Source organism: Zingiber officinale, chromosome 8B, assembly GCF_018446385.1.
Source record: "Zingiber officinale cultivar Zhangliang chromosome 8B, Zo_v1.1, whole genome shotgun sequence".
NCBI classification, from domain to species: domain Eukaryota; kingdom Viridiplantae; phylum Streptophyta; class Magnoliopsida; order Zingiberales; family Zingiberaceae; genus Zingiber; species Zingiber officinale.
In genome coordinates this window covers 45220766-45242488 of record NC_056001.1, presented here as the reverse complement: position 1 = coordinate 45242488, position 21723 = coordinate 45220766, and the positions used below count along the sequence as shown (strand labels likewise).

At 39.8% G+C, this 21723-nt stretch overlaps 2 pseudogenes; both read left to right on the top strand.

Annotated features, from left to right (window-relative positions):
- Nucleotides 1-20164, top strand: part of LOC122013749 — a 46622-nt pseudogene extending 26458 nt beyond the window's left edge.
- LOC122018163 lies at nucleotides 19332-19512 on the top strand (annotated as a pseudogene).
- Nucleotides 20165-21723: the final 1559 nt, after the last annotated feature.

Below are 21723 nucleotides of genomic sequence, written 5' to 3'. Positions count from 1 at the left end.
AAAGATTTGGTGAGTGAAGCCAGGCAGAAGAGAAGTCCTAACTGGGATGTTAGGCAGAAGGAAAGACCTAGTGAGTGAAGCTAGGCAGTGAGGAAATCCTAGTGAGTGAAGCTAGGTGAAAGACCTGGTGAGTGAAGCCAGGCAGAAGAGAAGTCCTAGTGAGTGAAGCTAGGCAGATTGGAAGTCCTAGTGAGTGAAGCCAGGCACGGAGAAATCCAGATGGGTCAAGGTTGACCAGACATCTTGTGAAAGTCCAAGTGGGTCAAAGGGATTAACCGGACACTTGGTAAGGGAGTCCTAGCAGGTCAAGAGTGACCGGATGCTAAGCATGATGTACCAATAGGTCAAGGATTGACTGGATGTTGGTTTGGGGGCTTGGGACTTGGTTTTGGGCAAAAACCAGAAGCCGAATCGATCAGCCGATCGATTGGCTGGAGCCCAATCGATCGGTCGATCGATTGGGGTGTCCCTGCGAGAAGCCTTCGTCTCAATCGATCAGTGGATCGATTGGGAGGGAGTCGCGAGCGCACAGAATGCCTCTGGATCGATCAGCTGATCGATCCAGAGGTCCCAATCGATCAGTGGATCGATTGGGAAGATGCTGTATGTCGCGATAAGCCCTGAATCGATCAGCCGATCGATCCAGGCGAATTTCTAGAGCACAGAGGCGCTCTCGATCGATCCATGGATCGATGCAAAGCCTCCCCGATTGATTGGGAGCAATCCAATCGATCGAGATCCAACCGTTGGCATCGATTTAAGCCGCAGGCATTCATTTCCTTCGGTAGCATTTCCACGAGAGAACAGAGATCTTCACCAGCTCCTCCGCAGCTCTCTCTAAGCTCCAGATCGCCAGTTCTTGAAGGTTCTTGGAGTCTTCCAAGTCAAGAGGCGGACCAAAAGCAAAGAAGAAGAAAGCTAGGGTTAGGGTTTTTGTACTCATTGTAAGCTTGTGCTTGTATTTCATTACCTTTCCCTTTCTTCTTGTATTGAGAGTCTTGTAGGGCTTCTTCGCCTTTGGTAGTTACCATAAAGGAGGGTTTTATTAGTGGAGGGTGCGTGAGTAGGTGTGGATCCGTGGACTAGTCACCTCTTGTGAGGTGGATACCAAGTAAACCAACCTTGTTAGCGTTGTGTGGTTTGTTTCTTGTATTCCCGCTGCGCATCTTTGAAGAAACAAGCAACGACGAGCACCTAGCACGCGACGAGCTATTCACCCCCCTCCCCCTCTAGCTACTTTTCGGTCCCAACACGGTAAACCTTACCAACCTAATACTAGGGAAATGTTTGGCTAAACAATTAGATGTTAAGGTATAAAGGAGCTACACTTGATGATATGAATTCTTGTAATTTACGAATCTTACAAGTAAAATAAAAGATAACAAAGGTTAAAAATTGAATGTTAATTTAGGGTAGTTTGGAGGTTCATGAAATTGAAGTCAGAGGTTAATCTCCGTTGATATTTAACATGATAATTTATCAAATATTTCTCTTAAATGCGAATAGATGTTATTTATAAAAAGGTAGAACTTGTTGTGTCTTTAGACTCACTAGATCCATATGGTACAGATAATTAGGAGACATAGGGACTTGATAGATGAGCTTTCTTGTACTTGGCAGTGCACACTCGAGGGCTTTTTTTATTAGTCTACTTTTCTACTTGCATTAGGATGTTGGGTCCTCTAGTCGAAGTTGAGTTATTTGTTTTGATAGTTGTTGGTGCGGTTTGTACTAACGGTCTAATCCGGGTTTTGATGAATGACAAGTAAGTTAAGTTAGGTTCTATCTTGATCTAACCACTTAATTAAGTGTGCAGGAAATCCAACTAGGTCAACGGGCCGGTCGAATAGTTGGTACAAAATCCAACTATGTCGACGAGCCGATAGGATAGCTGGTACGAACTTTAGATAGGTCGACGGGCTGACCAAATATCTGGAAAGAAGTCCAACTAGGTTAACGGGTCAACCAGATAGCTGGCATGAAGTCCAGACAGGTCGACGGGCTGACTGGATGTCTGACAAACTGGTAAATTAAGGTAAGTCACTGGAGGAGAGTGACCAAGTGAAGACGTGCCCCGGTTGAAGGAACAATAGGCGTCGGTCCAGTTTAGATCGATTGGGATCCCTAAGCTAAGACCTTGACAAGTTCCTGGTCCTGAGAGGACAGGAACTAATTACTACTCTGTATTATTATTAAATTGTCCTAATACTTATTTTATAGGGTATTTTAGACTAACATTATTTTGCAGAGCTAAGAGAAAAAATTACCTTCGGATGAACAGTGTCCGAAGGCACCTTCAAGCTTGATGGAAGACGCTTTCATACTGTTTATGGAAGGCGCCTTCCATGGCTATGGAAGGCACCTTCCGCGGGATAAAGTTTGGCCGAAGTCATGGATAAGCACCGGGCTATTCAAGATCAAACTTGCCTCATTGGAGGCACCTTCCATGGCTATGGAAGGCGCCTTCTGTTAGGATCCTTCGTACGGCTAGAGAGGGGGGGTGTGAATAGCCGCCCCAAATCGCTCGTTTCTTTCTATAAATCAGGTTAGCGCAGCGGAAAATACAACAAAGAAACGAAAGAGAAGAAAACCAAACCTTAACACAAGGATGTAACGAGGTTCGGAGATTAGGGCTCCTACTCTTCGGCGTGTCCGTAAGGTGGACGAGCCCTGTCAATCCGTCGGTGGATGAATCCCCGGAAACCCGGCTAATAAATACTCCTTATGGGTGGAGAAACCTCGCCACAGTCTTTTGCAACAGCAAACAAAGGAGTACAACAATAGAGACAACAAACAAGAACAACAGGAATTGTAAAACACTTGCTTGCCTCTTGTTGTCGACTGGAACCTTGATGAAGCAGCAGCTTCTCAGATCCAGCAGCTAGAACACCAGCAGGAAACTCACGCAGAGCTTCAGCAGCGATGAGAGCTCAGCAAAGCTCAAGAGCACACCAGCAGCTCGGTAGCAGAAGAGAAGAGGAAGGAGAGAAAGTGCAGCAGCAGCTCTCGACCCCTTTATACCTGTGAAGAAGACAGCGAAGAAACTAGCCGTTGCTACGCAACGGCTAGTGCGTGGACCGATCAGGCTGAAGCCTGATCGGTCTTGGGGACCGATCAGTACCTGTGCTGATCGGTCCCCAGACCGATCAGCACTCTTCACAGAGAACTCGGCCAAGTTCTCTGATCGTCTCCTGATCGGTCTGTGGACCGATCAGGTATGTGGATCGGTCCACGCACCGATCCTCCTTTCTCTTTGCCTTCGCTTTTGATCGGTCCGCACCGATCAAGAACCTCGAAGCCATCGATCGTTATCTCGATCACCACCGACCGATCGATACCAACAGATCGGATCGATCCACCGATCGATCCGAGCTTGGGTTTTGCCCAAACCAAGTTCCAAGTCTTCCAAACCAATATCCGTCAACCTTGACCTATTGGTATCTCATGCTTAGCATCCGGTCACTCTCGACTGCTAAGACTCCCTACCAAGTGTCCGGTCAACCTTTGACCCACTTGGACTTTTCTCTTCGTGTCAAGTATCCGGTCACCCTCGACCTACTTGACCTTCTCAACACCGATGTCCGATCACCCTTGATCCATCTGGATTTTTCCTGCCCGGCTTCACTCACTGTGACTTTCACCCAGCTTCACTCACTAGGTTTTACCGCTGCCTCTCCACTCACACTGCCTGGCTTCACTCACCAGACTTTCCAACCGCCCGACTTCACTCATCGGACTTTCACCGCCTGGCTTCACTCACCGGACTTTCCCACCGCCTGGTTTCACTCACCAGACTTCCACTTTCACCTAGCTTCACTCACTAGGATTTTCACCGCTTCACTCACTGGACTTTCCACACCGCTAACATCCCGTTAGGACTTTCCCAGCTTCACTCACCAGGACTTTCCACACCGCCTAACATCCCGCTTAGGACTTTCCCACCGCTCGGCTTCACTCACTGGACTTTCCATCCGCCTAACATCCCGTTAGGACTTTCCCACTGCCAAGTTCCCTCGCTGACTTTTCCTGCTAAGCTCCTGCTTGACTTTTCCAAAGTCTCCATACTTGGACTTTTTGCGTGCCAAGCTCCCTGCTTGGACTTTCCCAGTGCCAAGTCTCCATACTTGGACTTTTCAGGTCAACCAGGTCAATCCTTGACCTAGGGTTGGACCAATAAACTCCCAACCATCTATTCTTGTCTCACATCAAGAATAGAACTCTCTCACGAGTGTCAAACATCAAAATACAACTCAACTAGGTCAACCTTGACCTAAGGTTGCACCAATAATCTTCCTAAGTCAAACATCAAAATACAACTCGAGTCAGGTCAACTCGAGTCAGGTCAATCAGGTCAACCTTGACCTAAGGTTACACCAACAATCTCCCCCTTTTTGATGTTTGACAAAACCCATAATCAAGTTAGGTTAACCCGATAACCTAACTTAGGTTTTCCAACCATCTTCCAATGTCCAATGTTCTTTCCTTGAACATTCTCTGGACATTCTCCCCTTAGGTTAACCCGATAACCTAACTTGGGTTCTCCAATAATTCTCCCCCTTTTTGACACACATCAAAAAGAATTCCAATGTTCTTCCTCGAACATTCCTTGACATTCTTCCCCTAGCTTAGGTTAACCCGATAACCTAACTTGGGTTTCTCCAATAATTCTTCAATGAACACTCTCCCCTTTTTGACACACATCAAAAAGAAAAAGGAGGGTATCAAGGTCAAGAGTTTCTTCCTAATGAAAGTCCCATACCTTTCATTGAAACTCTTAATTTCCCCCTTGATACTAAACTCAACAATCAACTTAGTGACAATCCCATATCACTAATCCTCAAAAGTCTTAAGGAGTAAAAACTCCCCCTTGACAATTAGGTAAAACTCCCCCTAAAGGTCAACTCCCCCTTGACCATTGCACCAACAATGTCTTTGTGAGTTCCAAACCTTTAGAAATCCAAAAACACCATTTCCATAACTGAAATTTCAGACAACAGCTAAAAAATCATAAATTCGGCACGCCCTGATCGGTCCCCAGACCGATCAGCCCTTCACCAGATCGCACTCGTGCTACTGGAACTCACTGGATCGGTCTGCAGACCGATCCACAATACTCTGGATCGGTCCGCAGACCGATCAGATCTTCCCTGGATCGGTCCCCGGACCGATCTAGCCACTGAAATCAGAACTTCTGATTTTCTCCCCGGAAGAAGTTCAGAAACTCACAGAAAATTACAGAAAATTCGAAAACTTGTGAAATTTTGAGGATACATTCCTCATAACATATACTATCATGGAAAAATAGTTTTCTATGAAAATAACTTCCATTTTTCAATCTTGATACAAAGTTCAAAAACTTTGAAATCGTTCAAGTTTAACTCAACTTTGTATCACAATGTTCAATGATGAATGCTATCACTAGGAAAGCTTCATCAAGGTTTTTCAAATCAATTTTAAAATACTTTTAAAACCATTTGAATTTAGGACCATAATCTTAGGGCTAGATGTACATGACTTGTACACAAGCTTTCCCTATGATCCTTAATTTCTTGAATTAGGGTCATCTAGGTACAAGGACAATGCACCTTGATCCTAACTCATGATCCTAATATCTCACACACATCTAAGGTGTATCAAAACACATTCAAGTCAATTTGATGTGAGATATGGGTTAAGGTCAACTTAGGCTAAGTTCTCATGCATTTTCTAAACACCAATTTGATCTCAATATCAAATTATATGTTTGTCCTTAAATCAATTTCATTGATTATAATGCAAGAGATGATGACATGGCATATAATGATATCATAAGTAAAAACATGTGCCAATGTCATGATGTCATGGCATAAAGTTTGAAAACTTAAATAAAGCATGACATATAAACTAGCCTAAGCATTATCATGACATTTCAAATGATAATAAACTAAATATGATGTCATGGCATGGCATATGACAACCAATCATGGCAAGTTAGCACAAATAAAATACCTAAATTCCCTATCTAAGTATCCTTAGCCTTAGCTAACTTAAAATCTAACCCTAGATTGCCCATATATCCCTAAGAGAAAACCAAAATCCCAATTATGGTATTTCTCTAGGTTTTCTTAAATTGTGCCAAATAAGATCATTCTTTTCCATAATGACACATTTTACTCTTCAAGGAGTAAATAATAATTCTTTTTCATTTTCAAAGGTTATCAAAACCTTGAAAATGCTCCTTGAGTGTCAATTTCCTCAAAGTTGGGTTAACTACCCTTCTAATTGGAGTTGACACTCTCTAACCCATCTATGGGGTAGAGAAGATGCTCCTAGGAACCCAATATCTATGTGAGCTCATTGGGTTCACTAAATATTCACTAGGGATGACTTCCCTAGCAACCCTCCTAATGACCCTCTTAGGCTTTGAAGCCTTGGTCATTTGGGTCTCGTCAAGGTCAACTATAGGGGTGACTCCCCTTGTAACCTTGGTAATGGTCTTCCTAGCCCTAGGTTTTGTTCCATAATCGAATGGAACATTGTGGTAAGTGGGCTTGACCATTTGGGACTTAGGTTTGTGACCCAAACCTTTCTTGTCCTTGGACTTGAGATTTTGACTCTTAAACCCTAGAGATGACTTCTCCATGTTTTTAAGAGCCTTTTCTAAATTATCAAGTCTTGACCTCAAGACTTGACTTTCTCTCTCTAATACCTCAAGTTTTAATTTGTCATTTTCTCTTGAGATATTCCTAGGCATGTGTCTAGTCTTCTTGGGATTTCTACCTAGGTTTTCCTTAACTTTAGAAGCGTTAATCCTAGGGTTGATATTTCTAGTGTTATCCTTACCTAGGCTAACATGTTTAGCTCCTAAGCACATGTATTGGTTCCTAAAGTTAACATGCTTATCATTATTAACAATTGCAACAAAACTACTAGCATGAGTTTTATTAGAATTGCAATAATGAAACTTAGAGGTTACCTTAGGGTTTGCCTTAGCTCCCCCTATCGTTGTGCCCGGTCTCTTGCCCTTGTGAGGTTGCCTCCCCCTCGGACAATGGCTCCTATAGTGTCCCCTTTGCTTGCATTGGAAGCACACGATGTGCTCCTTGCCCTTGCGTTTCGGGACTCCGGCTTCCTTGACCTTTGGCGCCGGTGGAGTCTTTCTTACCCTCTTTGGACACTTACTCTTGTAATGTCCATGTTCCCTACACTCAAAGCACATAATGTGTAATTTAATTGAACTTAAATTGCTTGAGTTACCTAGGGTTGAGGGTGGAGATGAGCTTTCTTCTTCAACCCTTCCGGAGGTGAAAACTTCTTCTTCTTGCTCCGAATTTGAGCAAGAGGAACTCTCCTCCTCTTCTTCCTTGGATGTTGAGTAGCCCTCAACTCCCAATTCGCTCCCTTCATGATGTGAGCTACTTGACTCACTATGCTCCTCTTCATGGCTTGAAGTGGAGCTCTCCTCATGGTACTTGGCCAAGTTATCCCACAACTCCTTGGCATTGTTGTATTTACCTATCTTACACAAAATATTAGTAGGTAATGAAAATTCAATTGTTTTCGTTACCTCTTCGTTGATTTCGGATTTGTGAATTTGTTCTCCGGTCCACTCCTTCTTCTCAAGAGGTTTTCCTTCCCTATCCACCGGAGGAGAAAAGCCTTCTTGTACACAAAACCAATTCATTATGTTAGTCATAAGAAAGTACTTCATCCTTACCTTCCAATACGCGAAGTCGCCGCATTCGTAGAAGGGTGGGATGGTGACGTCTTCTCCATAGAGATCCATTCTCTAGCTTTGCTCCCACGGGTGTTGATCCGATGAAGAGCGACCTCGCTCTGATACCACTTGTTAGGATCCTTCGTACGGCTAGAGAGGGGGGGTGTGAATAGCCGCCCCAAATCGCTCGTTTCTTTCTACAAATCAGGTTAGCGCAGCGGAAAATACAACAAAGAAACGAAAGAGAAGAAAACCAAACCTTAACACAAGGATGTAACGAGGTTCGGAGATTAGGGCTCCTACTCCTCGGCGTGTCCGTAAGGTGGACGAGCCCTGTCAATCCGTCGGTGGATGAATCCCCGGAAATCCGGCTAATAAATACTCCTTATGGGTGGAGAAACCTCGCCACAGTCTTTTGCAACAGCAAACAAAGGAGTACAACAATAGAGACAACAAACAAGAACAACAGAAATTGTAAAACACTTGCTTGCCTCTTGTTGTCGACTGGAACCTTGATGAAGCAGCAGCTTCTCAGATCCAGCAGCTAGAACACCAGCAGGAAACTCACGCAGAGCTTCAGCAGCGATGAGAGCTCAGCAAAGCTCAAGAGCACACCAGCAGCTCGGTAGCAGAAGAGAAGAGGAAGGAGAGAAAGTGCAGCAGCAGCTCTCGACCCCTTTATACCTGTGAAGAAGACAGCGAAGAAACTAGCCGTTGCTACGCAATGGCTAGTGCGTGTCCAGATCCTCTCTGATCGGTCTTGGGGACCGATCAGTACCTGTGCTGATCGGTCACCAGACCGATCAGCACTCTTCACAGAGAACTCGGCCAAGTTCTCTGATCGTCTCCTGATCGGTCTGTGGACCGATCAGGGTGCATGTGGATCGGTCCACAGACCGATCCCCTCCTTTTCTCTTTGCCTTCTGTTCGCTTTCTGATCGGTCTGCAGACCGATCAGATAACATACACGGTCACCAGACCGATCAGATACCCAGCGTATCGCTGGATCGATCCACTGATCGATCCAGAGCTTGGGTTTTGCCCAAACCAAGTTCCAAGTCTTCCAAACCAATATCCGGTCAACCTTGACCTATTGGTATCTCATGCTTAGCATCTGGTCACTCTCTTGACCTGCTAAGACTCCCTACCAAGTGTCCGGTCAATCCCTTTGACCTACTTGGACTTTTCTCTTCGTGTCAAGTATCCGGTCACTCCCTTGACCTTCTCAACACCAGATGTCCGATCACCCTTGATCCATCTGGATTTTTCCTTGCCCGGCTTCACTCACCAGGACTTTCACCTAGCTTCACTCACTAGGGTTTTTACCTGGCTTCACTCACCAGGATTTCCAATCTGCCCGGCTTCACTCACCAGGACTTTCCAACTGCCTGGCTTCACTCATCAGGACTTTCCAACTGCCTGGCTTCACTCACCAGGACTTTCCCACTGCCTGGCTTCACTCACCAGGACTTCCACTTTCACCTAGCTTCACTCACTAGGATTTTCACCTGGCTTCACTCACCAGGACTTTCCACACTGCCTAACATCCCAGTTAGGACTTTCCCACTGCCTGGCTTCACTCACCAGGACTTTCCACACTGCCTAACATCCCAGTTAGGACTTTCCCACTGCCTGGCTTCACTCACCAGGACTTTCCATACTGCCTAACATCCCAGTTAGGACTTTCCCACTTGCCAAGCTCCCTGCTTGGACTTTTCCCGTGCCAAGCTCCCTGCTTGGACTTTTCCAGTGCCAAGTCTCCATACTTGGACTTTTTGCGTGCCAAGCTCCCTGCTTGGACTTTCCCAGTGCCAAGTCTCCATACTTGGACTTTTCAGGTCAACCAGGTCAATCCTTGACCTAGGGTTGGACCAATAAACTCCCAACCATCTATTCTTGTCTCACATCAAGAATAGAACTCTCTCACGAGTGTCAAACATCAAAATACAACTCAACTAGGTCAACCTTGACCTAAGGTTGCACCAAGAATCTTCCTAAGTTAAACATCAAAATATAACTCGAGTCAGGTCAACTCGAGTCAGGTCAATCAGGTCAACCTTGACCTAAGGTTGCACCAACACCTTCCACAGCCTATATAAGGTAGGCTCGACCAAGCAACCATTAACAACCAATATTCAAGCTACTACACGTTCTTTTGAGGCTCCGATTGCTCTGGGCTCCTGCTACGACTCTACTGCAAAGATGCTGCACCCGACGACTACTCTGAGAACTTTCGATCGCAGCTGGAAGACTGGCATCGACACAAGCACTCCCACTTTAATCTCTAAGTGTCGGTAATTTACTTTTGTAATTAATTACTACAAAAGGACAAGTGCAATGTGTTGCACTTGTTCAATTTACTTTGTACTCGATTTCCTCTTCCGGAGTTACTGGAAGATGCCTTTAGTGGATTACCCATCGATAGGTCCACGAGACCTAAGTCTTGGAGTATGAGTCACCAAAGACTCCAAACCAAGTAAACCGTTCGTGTCTTCTTGTGTTCTCGTTCTTTTTAGTTTTTCCGCTGCATTCGTATACTTTAATTTCAAAATGAGAAAATGAGTTTTTGAAAACCAGTGACTCACCCCTCCTCTCACGTGTGATTGATCCAACAAGTGGTATCAGAGCAGGTTCTGCTCTAAATTGGTGCAACCACCAATCAAGTTGGGGGAATTATTTTTTGATTTTTTTATTTTTCGCATTCTATTTGAATTGGTAAAACTTTACCTGTTCAGATATTTTTTTTATTCGGTTTTAATTTGAGATTAGTGCAACATCTCTCAAATTTTTCTACATTTTTAAATATATCTCAAACACTGCTAATCCAAGACCAAGTCTTGATACCTCGTTTTAGTTTTTTTTTTTCTACAGCTGTGAAATGACACAACTTGAAGGGTACATCATCGTTTGTCCTCCCCTATTCAATGGTGACGATTTCCCGTATTGGAAGAGGCGGATGGAGGTGTACCTGAAGACTGATTTCGACTAGTGGTTTAGCATTACTATAGGATACAAAGCTCCCATCAACAACGCCAAAATTCCAATGGTTCCGGAACATTGGAATCCAGAAATAAAGAAAAAGGTGCATATCGATTTCAAAGCTCTCAACACAATTCAGTGTGGACTAACAAAAGAAGAGCTGAACCGCGTCGGCCCACACGAAAACGCAAAGGAACTTTGGTACAAGCTCATAGAACTGCACGAGGGCGTTGGAACTGATAACGGCCAACAAGAGGGAGATGATTTTATCTGTCAAAAGGTAAAACAACACCTTTCTCGATCGTTCAACTCAGATTAGCAGCAATAGTATAATTAAAATAAACAACAAGAAAATGAAGGAAGAGACGCAGGGTTTACTTGATTATAACATAAGTAGTTGTTATTCTAAGGACAAATAAAAGCTCTAAAAATCTCCTTCGGTGAAGGTGGAGAATCCTCTTATACTCGTTAATGGCTCAGACTATTGCTAGGAAAAGAATACAGGAGTTGTGTCCTATTTCCTAGGTCCAGGGGTCTTTTTATAGCCCCTAGAAAATCTTATCTATGACTTGAAGACACCTTCCATAGGGTTGGAAGGTGCCTCTAGTGAGGCGCCAAAGGATAAAACTTTATCCTTTGGCAATGGATAAAATCAGCCTGGTCGAAGGCACCTTCCATAGAGCTAGAAGGCGCCTTCGTACTGTTCATTGAAGATGCCTTCCAGCCATGGAAGACACCTTCCACAGTGAGGCTCGGAGGCGCCGCGGAGGCGCCTCGGAGGTGCCTTCAATTCCCTTTGAAGGTGCCTCTAGCAGTGTTTCCAGGCTCCTTTCACTCTTTTACCGCTCCGATCTCCTGGGTGATCGCGACCATCCGGAGTAGGGCTCACCCGAACCCATTTTTCTACCTTTTCCTCGAGCAGTTTTCCGCTCCGGCTTCTCGTCCCCCGATGTACTCTTTCACAGCACCACATCCCTCAGATGCACCAAGCCCATCAGTTCTCTCCCGTGTCGTCCTTTTCACTAGCTGCGTCTTTCACTCAACTTCCTGTACTCCTAAGTTCATGCACACTTAGACACAGGGGTTAAATACTAACAGGATATAACTTAACTTGGTCGATCACATCAAAACTACCTTGGGGTACTAACAATGCCCCCATTTTTATGTGAGCAATTCCAAGTTAAGTTAGGGTAATAACAAAAACAAATGATAACAAGGTAATCAAATTGGTAAATTAATAATATGCAAAAAATTAAATTACCCTCCCCCTAGACTTAAGCTTCTCGTCTCCCCCTTTGATCGTATTAAAATGGGATAAACTATGCAAAGTCTAAGGAATAAATTAAAAAACTCTTTTAATTGTTGAAAAAATTTAACAAAGGTTAATTACAAAAAGTTGAGTTTTAAGCAGAATTTTTTAAAATTTTTTTTGCATTTGGATAACTAATTCATAGTAAATTTTCTAACGATAAAAATATTTCGAAGAGTTGTTTAGATATAAAAAAATAAATTACTAAAATAACTCTAACAAATATGACTTTTGTTAAATAAATTTTAACTATAAGAACTTTTCTAACAAAAATTTTGACAAATAATTTAAAGCATTAGTTAAAATAATTAAATGCTTCACAGTTAGTCAATTAAACATTTATTTCAGTAATTTACTTTCAGGCTATAGCGAGGTACTAGGCCTTCTTAGTTATTGGAACAACAACCACTTCTAGACAAAACTATTTAAAGAAATTAAACATTTAATTTTCTTTCTGAAATCCCTAAGTCTAAAAACAGTCAATCTAAATATGATTTTGGAATCCAAAATAGATTTTTTCCTACAGGATTAATCAAAAATTTCTTAGGAATATATTTTTATGATATTTTTCTAATTTGACCCTTGTGGTATTTAAAGTACCAATTTAATCCATTTTATTTCCTAACATGTTGAATATGTGAGCATGCATGAATTTTCAAATTTTCTATTTCCTTTTTTAATTTTTCATTTTCAATTTTTACTTTGTCGAAATCTTCTAATCGACAAGAATCAGCTAAGGTTGATTTTAATTCCTTATTTTATTTTTATAACTTACAGTAATTTTTTGATATATTTTTATAAACTGAAATAACTTGTCAGGAGGAAAAGATCATACCTGACTTACCTTGTCAATCCCATAATCTGAAGCTCCCCTGGAGTGCTACTTTCTTTCGATGTCGCTCCCCCTTTATCGATACTCTCAATGCTCATTTCAGACGAGCTTGCTTCGTCTTCGTCTTCTTGGTAACTTGCCACTAGCGCAAGTCCGGCGAGAGCTTCTATCACTGATTTGGACGACGTTTCATCCCACGTCACTTTTAGATTATACTTGGTCTGGATTGGCTTCTTCTTCAGATTTGTATATCTCGTTTCATGGACTTCAAAAGTTAAAAATATTTCTTCTAAAGTACTTGATTCTAGATCCTGAGATATATAATAAGCATATGCTAATGATCCCCATTCAGTAGTCCTAGGAATGTGTTAAATGCGTACCTTAGCGAATCTCGATTGCTAACCTTTTCCCTGAAATTCGTGAGTCCGGTGATGAGTCCTTTATTCTTGAGTGAAGGTGTGCAATAGTTTCTCTTTCTTCCAACTTGATGTTGTTGATCTGGTTCCTAAGTAGATCCCGTCTTGCGAGTTTTGCCTCCGAAGTCCCTTCGTGTAGTTCCAGGAATTTCTTCCAAAGCTCCTTGGTTGACTCGTAAGCTCCGATCTGGTTGACTTCTTGAGGTGGTAAAGCGCTAAGCAGGTGAAACTCTGCTTTGTCGTTTGCCACAAAGTTGGCTTGCTCCTTCTTCGTCCATTGGTATTCTTTTTTACCCTCAGGTGCTACAAAATCGAATTTCATTATTAAAAGTAAATCAAAATCTATCTTAAAGAATACTTCCATCTTTTTCTTCCAGCTAGCGAATTTCCCCTCGAAGTTCAGTGGGTAGATGCTCGGTCAGGTCATCTTGTGTGTTTCGTTTGGCGGTTAGTCCTCCTGAAGCGAACCTTGCTTTGATACCACTTGTAGGACCCTAGGTGGCCAGTTAGAGGGGGGTGAATAGCCCTGCAAAGGAAAATGAACCTTTCTCGAACTTTATAGCTCTATAAGAATCAACACTTGCATAAAAGAAATAAGAGACTAAATAAAGAAAGAAAGAGACACAAAAGGTTTACTTGATTACAACCGAGGAGGTGTTAACTTAAGGAAGATGAAAAACTGACTAATGTATCCTTCAGGCAGAGAAACCTCTTACAGTAGTTGAGGCACTCAATTACAGAACAAGACTGAAAAGAAATCAATTACAAGTGATATTTTTAAGCTTCTGGGACTAGGGTTGTACTTATAGCCTTGATCGGGACACTTGGAAGGGTTCCAAGTACGGGGTAACTTTTATCCTCGCCAGGATTCAGAAAGTCAACATTCTATTGACTTTTTGCCCCAGCCTTCAACTCTAGTTCTGCTCGCATTGGTCCATGTCTTCTGCTCCAGCTCTGCTCGCTTGGGTGATCTCGGCCATCTGGAATAGGATTCACCCGAATCCAACTTTCGACCTTCGAGCAGTCTTCCACTCCAGTTTCTCGTCCCCCGGAAACGCCGCGCGCCTTCTTCTTGTCCACCAGCGTACTCTTTCGCAGCATCTCGTCCCTCGGACGCACCGAGTCCGTCGGCTCTCTCCTCTATCGTCCTTTTCTCTAGCTGTGTCTTCGCTCGACTTCCTGTACTCCTAAGTTCCTGCACATTTAGACACAGGGGTTAAATACTAACAGGACATAACCTGATTTGGTTGATCACATCAAAACTACCTTGGGGTACTAACAATGTGAAACTACGACAAATACACATATCAAACGAAGAAGAGGAAGATAAAAAAAGACTTGGTTAGTAAAAATAAAATAAGATAAAATTTATTTAAGTATAAATGATGATATAGTGGGAGATAGAGTTCAATGGTGTAAAAGGATGGATCCATATAACTGATCCAGCTAGTAAGATAAGACTTTGGTTGTTGTTGTTGTTGTTGACCATGTTGCTATGTTGAAAAAATCTTGTATCCTATGACATCATGGAGATTCAAAATGGTTCTCCATGTGAGTGATTAGTTGTCAACTTAAGTATCCATCTGTTTTTTGTTCCGCATATGTATTCAGTACAAGTATTTTTTGGCAAGTGGTTCAGAAGTTAATACGATTTTAATGTATATGGCTAGTTTTCCTGTTTGGAAAGTGTCTTACTTGTTATGTTGCAAATTGAAGTAATTGAATTGAGAGCAAGTAGATACCATTTTTTTATGTCATGCATAAATTTAATTCGTGTACGACTTCCTTTTTTACTTTAGCTGATGACTTCATCATTGAAATACCATTTTGTACTATTCTTTAGGCTTAAATCTATCTATCATTGAATTTTTATTGGTACATTTCATTTTACATTCTCATATTTATATGTTTACTGATATCTTACATAATTTTTCTCAATGACAATGATCTATTTTATCTTTATGATTTTTTGCGTACATTGCAATTAATTCAATTTTATTTGTATTTCTTAATACTTCTGTTTATAAATAAATCTCAAGTTATTTTCTTGATATATTTGATTATCTGAAAATTTACTATTTATTGGTCTAATACTATTTGATTATGAACAAACTGATTTTTTGTTTGCTCTTGTCAGACACTAGATTTGATAAGAGGAAAGAGCATGTTGATGATAATGAATTCATCCCTGGATGTGCAATATGCTAATGAGGATGCTATAAAACTAGTGGAACTTGCTTCAAAATGTCTACAGTTTGAGGCTAGAGATCGACCTAATTCTAAGTTTCTTCTTCCTTCTGTAGCTCCACTTCAAACTCAGAAAGAGGTAGAGCTTTTGCAAGCAAACTGTTATTTGTTAAAGATCAGTATTTTCATATGTGTATAATTATTCAAATGTTTGGGGAAATCCCTCCAAATTATTGCTAATGTATCATCCAATTATTGCTAATGCAGATTCCATCACATACTCTAATGGGCATAACTAAGACACAACAGGTGCTGCCAACAATGCTATAACCACTTGGAAAGGCTTGTGCAAAGATGGATCCAACTGCTGTGCATGATATATTGCTCAAGACAGGTTACAAAGACGAAGAAGGGGCAGAAACTGAGGTGAGTTTCATGAAAACTATAATGATGCTACTTTTTTTGACAATCTATAGTTGGAGTTTAGATTATGGTGAATTTGGTGATAATACCGATACAGCAGCAACCACTAATGTAGTAGCTGTCACTGATGTGGCACGGAAGGTTTACAAATAGATTTCCCTGTCTGTCAAATAATTCTGATGGATTGTTGATGGAAGAGAGTCCACACAGTTGATCGTGTGGAAAGAATTTGGGTCAACTTACTTTTTCCCAAATATGAGTGGGAGAGAAGGAAGAACTACACAATGGTCAAAAAGACCATGATGTCCTTTGCCTCCATGATCCATTACGGTGTTCGTTGTTGATTACATCAAATGTGGACCTTTTGGCCTGTAAATCCCGGAAGATGGGTTTGGCAAAGAAGGTGATGGATTGATAGCAGAAATAATTTTCTGCTTTCATGCCTTATCATCTCTTTTCCCCCTTCTCATCACTGAGAAATCTTATGGCTTCCTCCCCTGCATCCTTCTCTCCTTTTCTTCACTTCTGTCTTCTGAAATAATCACAGTGATAAGGAAGTTTCAAATTATCTTTAATTGCATATTTAGATTTGCTTTTCTTTGCAAGCAAGTAGTGGATTTTTTTAGATTAGTTTTAACTCAGCAACTTCTAGAAAGATACAATTATGAACCATTCTGTTACAAAAGATGAAATCAATCACCTACTTGCTGAAAGGCATCAATAAGGTTAATATGATCCAACAGCTCAACATTTGATCCTATATTATTGGTGCAAAAGCAAGATGGGACATGGAAGTTCTACGTTGATAAATGAGCCATCAAAGATAAATTTTCCCATCCCAATGATTGATGAGTTACTGAATGAATTGTATGGCATGTGATGCTTCATTGGACTAGACATCTACTCATAAACAAGACATTTAAAAGATGCCTTTTCAAACTTGTCATCGACATTTTAAGTTCCTAGCGATGCTAGTAGGGCTTACAATGCGCCATCCACATTCTTGTCAATTGATAAATGAAGATTGTCTAGACCAATTCTATGAAAATTGTACTTTTTTTTTTGATGCTATATTAATTTACAGTCGATCCTTCATGGAATACTTTCATGAAACACTTATTTGCATCTCCATGAAATCTTCAACATCTTACAACAACACAAATTACTCCTCAAACAAAGTAATCACATCTCTACCCAATGAGAAATTGCTTGTTGGATTTCTTAGCATCACGCTGTGCCCCGAAGGGCTTCATTCCAGCTGTTCATGAACAAAGCTATGAAGGATACTAGAAGATTATATCATGTTCACAGCTATTTTTATTGGCTGGGCATATGGAGAGATGTCCAAGAATTCATGCAATATTGCTATACATGTCTGCAGCAAAAGAAGTTCCACTTGAGTCGGAGACTCGGACTGGTCTTTCACTTGTTCTAGTCCAAATCCGGAGAGATATCTCCTTGGTTTTCATTGAGGGCCTTCTGAAATCCCAGAACGAGTTGATAATTTTGGCTGTGGTTCAGTTCTGTTAATATGCTTATTCTTTGGCGCACCCATTTACTTCAGTTTGGATGGCTGGTACATCCTGTGACAGCATCATTTGCTTCATGGTTTTCGAATCTGAGTATGACTCATTTACCAGCAATTTTTATATTGAACCTTTTTAATTTTGGCATTCTTGGCTAAATTGAAGTTGTAAATCATTTCATCAGCATGTACCTCGGCTGCTTTATCCATGACAAACAAACAACTTGGAGTAAATGGCTTTCTTAGATCAAGTCATGTTACAATGAAATCTCGAGTCCTACTCTCTGAAACATGAATGGTTTTTACCATTCCGTCACCAGCACAACACGTGTAATAATTTTGCATGTATCATTGAGTGTGTGACACACACGAAAGAAGGAAGAAGGAATCAATTTAGAGATGAAGACTTATCTGGAAGCATCAACGAAATATTAGCTCTGCGAGGTAAGAAAAAATCACAATCGCTAGGGGGAGAAGGTGGAAAGGAAAAAGTAGGATTTTATTAAAAATTTTAATTAAATAATTAAATTATATATATAATTTCTAATTTTTAATTTTTAATTAATTATTATATAAATTATAATTATATATTATATAAATTAATAATTAATTAAATAAACTGTTAATTAGTTAATATGATTATAATATATAATTTTATTTTTTATTTTTTTATTTAAAATATATAAAATAAAGTAAAAAAATTGATAATTTATATAATATATAGTTATATAATTTAAAATAATTTTAAAATCAAACTTTAAATTATTTTTATAAATTAAAAATAGATTAAAATTTTATAAAAATATCTAAAATAATTTTAAATTTTTATAAATAATTCTAAAATATTTAATTGTTAAAAAAATTAAAAATATAGAAAATTTTAAAATAAATTTGATTTTATAATGCAATATAAACTATATATATAAACTATAATATTTAATATATATTATTTATAATATTTATAAACTATAATTATATAAATGTATATTAAACAAATAAATAAATAATTTATATAATTATTATAGATAATATATATATTTTTATTTTGAAACAATTTGAGATTTAAAATCATGAATATTAATATACTTAACAACTTTCTATGTTTAGATTCTTACTTTCTAAACATATGAAATATATATTTTTATTAATACAAGATTGAAAAATATATATTTTTATTAATACAAGTCTTCAATCGCTTAGAAAATATTTTAGATTACCTGTCCTTTATTTCAGAAGTTTTGAGAAAGGTACGATGTCTAAGTTCTATAAAATTAATATATAATTTATTTTTAAATTATATATATCTTATCTTACTATTTAATTAAGAATCTAGATTCTTTAATAACTAATTTTGGTGATACTTAAAATTAAATTACTTTAATATCTTTTTTCTTTCATACTAAAATTATTTTTAAGGTTTATTAGTAATTTTCTCTAGTTGTTTTTATATAAAAAATATACACTGTCCTGATTCTCTTTAGGCTCTGTTTACTTGGGAGAGTGGAAAGTAAAATTAAGGAAAAGTTTCCACGGTGGAAAAGTTTCCGCCATTTACTTCATTAAAATTTTTCGAAGGAAAAGTAACGCAATCCATCAGCGGATAATTTTGGAGCCAAAATCGATCATCTCAAAATCGGACGGAAAGCAGCGGACGGGAAAAAAAATGACGCATGGACCCCTTTTACATTCACAAAATTACACCATATACTAAAAAAAATGACGCATGCACCATTTTTTATTTACAAAATTACATCATAAGTATTCACCTTCCTCTATCAAGGTAAATAAGTGTGCAAAGGAAAAGATTTCTTCACCCTTTCTTTTCTCTTCCTCTATAGTTGATTCCTTTCCTTTCCTCATCCACACTCTAGAGTAAACATAACATTAGTCTCATATTTTATGTTTATCAACACCGGAAGTAGAGAAACTTTTATAAATACCTTGAGCCGACAACATTAGAAAATATATATTTCTCTGTCTTTTAGCTAAGATCAAGGGTAATATCTGTTCTTATCAGTTTAATATCTGATACAAAAATTAAATTTTGTTTTTTTTATGAGGGAATGTTTGTTACAGTAGCTTGTTGATAGGGTTCTCGAGCGTTGCCCTTGTGTTATATTACTGCATGAGCCTGACACACCCTTACCAAGTCTAATTTATGGGTTTGGGAAACCAATTTACGTGTATTCATGCATTATATTACACATGCAACTTGTGTGCGTGATGATTAATATATATAAAGTATCGAACCTCGTATCAACATGACACGATCTAATATCGAAACTGTATCATTCTGTAAACCTTTGCTGCAACATGATATTAAACATTATTATTATAAAAGTGCTTTTTAATGAAAATAGTGCTACCAAAACTTTTCAACTTTGTGTAGACAGGATAATAATTTTAACATATATGTATGAAAGTACTTTTTAATTGAAATAGTGCTGATTTGCAGAATTATTTTTCCTGCCTTTATTTTTGTAGAATAGTTGGGGAATTTGGTTTCATGAGCAATGGAGCCTTGCAAAATCTTACATTACATATGTTTGTGCAACTTTCCTTTCAAGAATGGACACAACAAGGGAAACAGATGCTGAACACGAAGATATTTGGTGGCATTGCATTCAGAGATAAGGATTTCAAGAATGCTATCAAATAGTATTCCAAGGTATGTTTCAATATCAACTTACATATATTTGTTTAATTTCCTCAAGCTGCATCTTGAATCAATTTCTTCTCCTTTCTGTTAAAGGATGCCCTCCAATATTCTGCTACGATTGTAAATGGTTCTTATTAGCCTTCGATTAACCTCTTTGTCATATCAAGTGTAAAATATTGGTATCTTAATGATATCTTCTTTTTTGGTTATTGAATGAAAGAGTAGACGTTGTGAAGGCCTAATTAGATAATGTTATTCACAAATCTATTTGCTTCCTCACAAGTTACAACCTTGAATAGTTGGAGGTTTTTGGTTGGTTCACAAATCTATTAGCACTTCTCTAAGTCTTTGACAGTCCAAGGATAAAAGAAAAACAATAAACCTTACACGACAATCACCAATGGACTGCTAAAAGAAGCCTTGAAAAAATCATTGGTGGATAAAAGAAGAATCCATACCGTATTCTTATCCTTTTCGACCGTCATTGCAAGGCGGAGTTTGTCATACTTGATGAACGAGCAGCTGGCCCTACGCGGTGCTATGCAAGCTCAGGCATGCATGACTGAGTGGCTGACAGCCTTCTACTTTTAATTTCTGCTAATTCGTGAGTGAGATTCGAGCTCCGAGTCCGAGCAGCAGAGTCTGAGCAGACTGATGGCCGGGGTGGGTAAGCAGTGGATTGGTCGATCGGGCAAACAGGTCGAGCAAGCAGTTAGACCGTGTGGGTGAGCAACCAACCCCGCGTGTGAGTCGCACAGCAGAGAGGTCGATCGGGTAGTAAGGCCGAGCAAATTCGACTAAACAAAAAGCCGACCAGCGAGAGGTCGATCGGGCGAACAGACAGGTCGAGCGAGCTGGTGCTGGCCGAACAAAGAGGCCGAGCGGATAGGCTAACTGGACGGACGAAGATTGATTGGGCAAGACACCGACCGAGCGTGCGGACGTAGAGGCCGAGCGAGCTGACCGAGCAAGTGGTCGGCCGAGTGAGCGAATGGTTGAACGAGTGAGTGCCCGACAGGACAGATCGTGAAGAACAGTTCGCAAGCAATGCCACTTGAGCGATAGAACGAGCCGAGCAAGCTAAGAATCCGATCGGACAAATAAACCGAGGCCAATCTACTGCATGTTTCTTCTGCCTGTGTCAAGCATTCTCTTGGGTGTCAATGTGAAAGCGAAAGCTAGCTGCTGTGGTACATACAAAATCATCACTAGAACTATTCGGTATTTGCAATTGTTCGAGTATGAATTTAGTTATCTTTGATCGTCAATCATTGGCTCTGTAAAAGAAGGTGCAACGACGCTGCTAGATTGCAAAAATGCGAACTTGTATCACAATGTGTACTAGAATTCAACAAAAATGTAATATGCCTTTTGCTGCTGTTGGTTCGGAAAATGGAATGAGCTATCAGGAAAATTCAGACAAATTCAGAGCTACGGACGTGAATCTGTTAGTCTAGTATAATGATTTGATTTAAAGTGATTTAGAATATTTTAAATTATTTTATATGGTTAATACTGAAAGTAGAGAATCTTCTTTCTTAATTTGTCTGTCTGTCGGATAAATTTAAAATACAACTTATACACACAAAAAATTGACCTCCAATAATGATTATTTATAAAATATTTAAATTATAGTGGTGTTATACTTTATTTTTTTTCTAAGAGAATTTCTTTATCTTGGATTTCTCCAAAGGCTA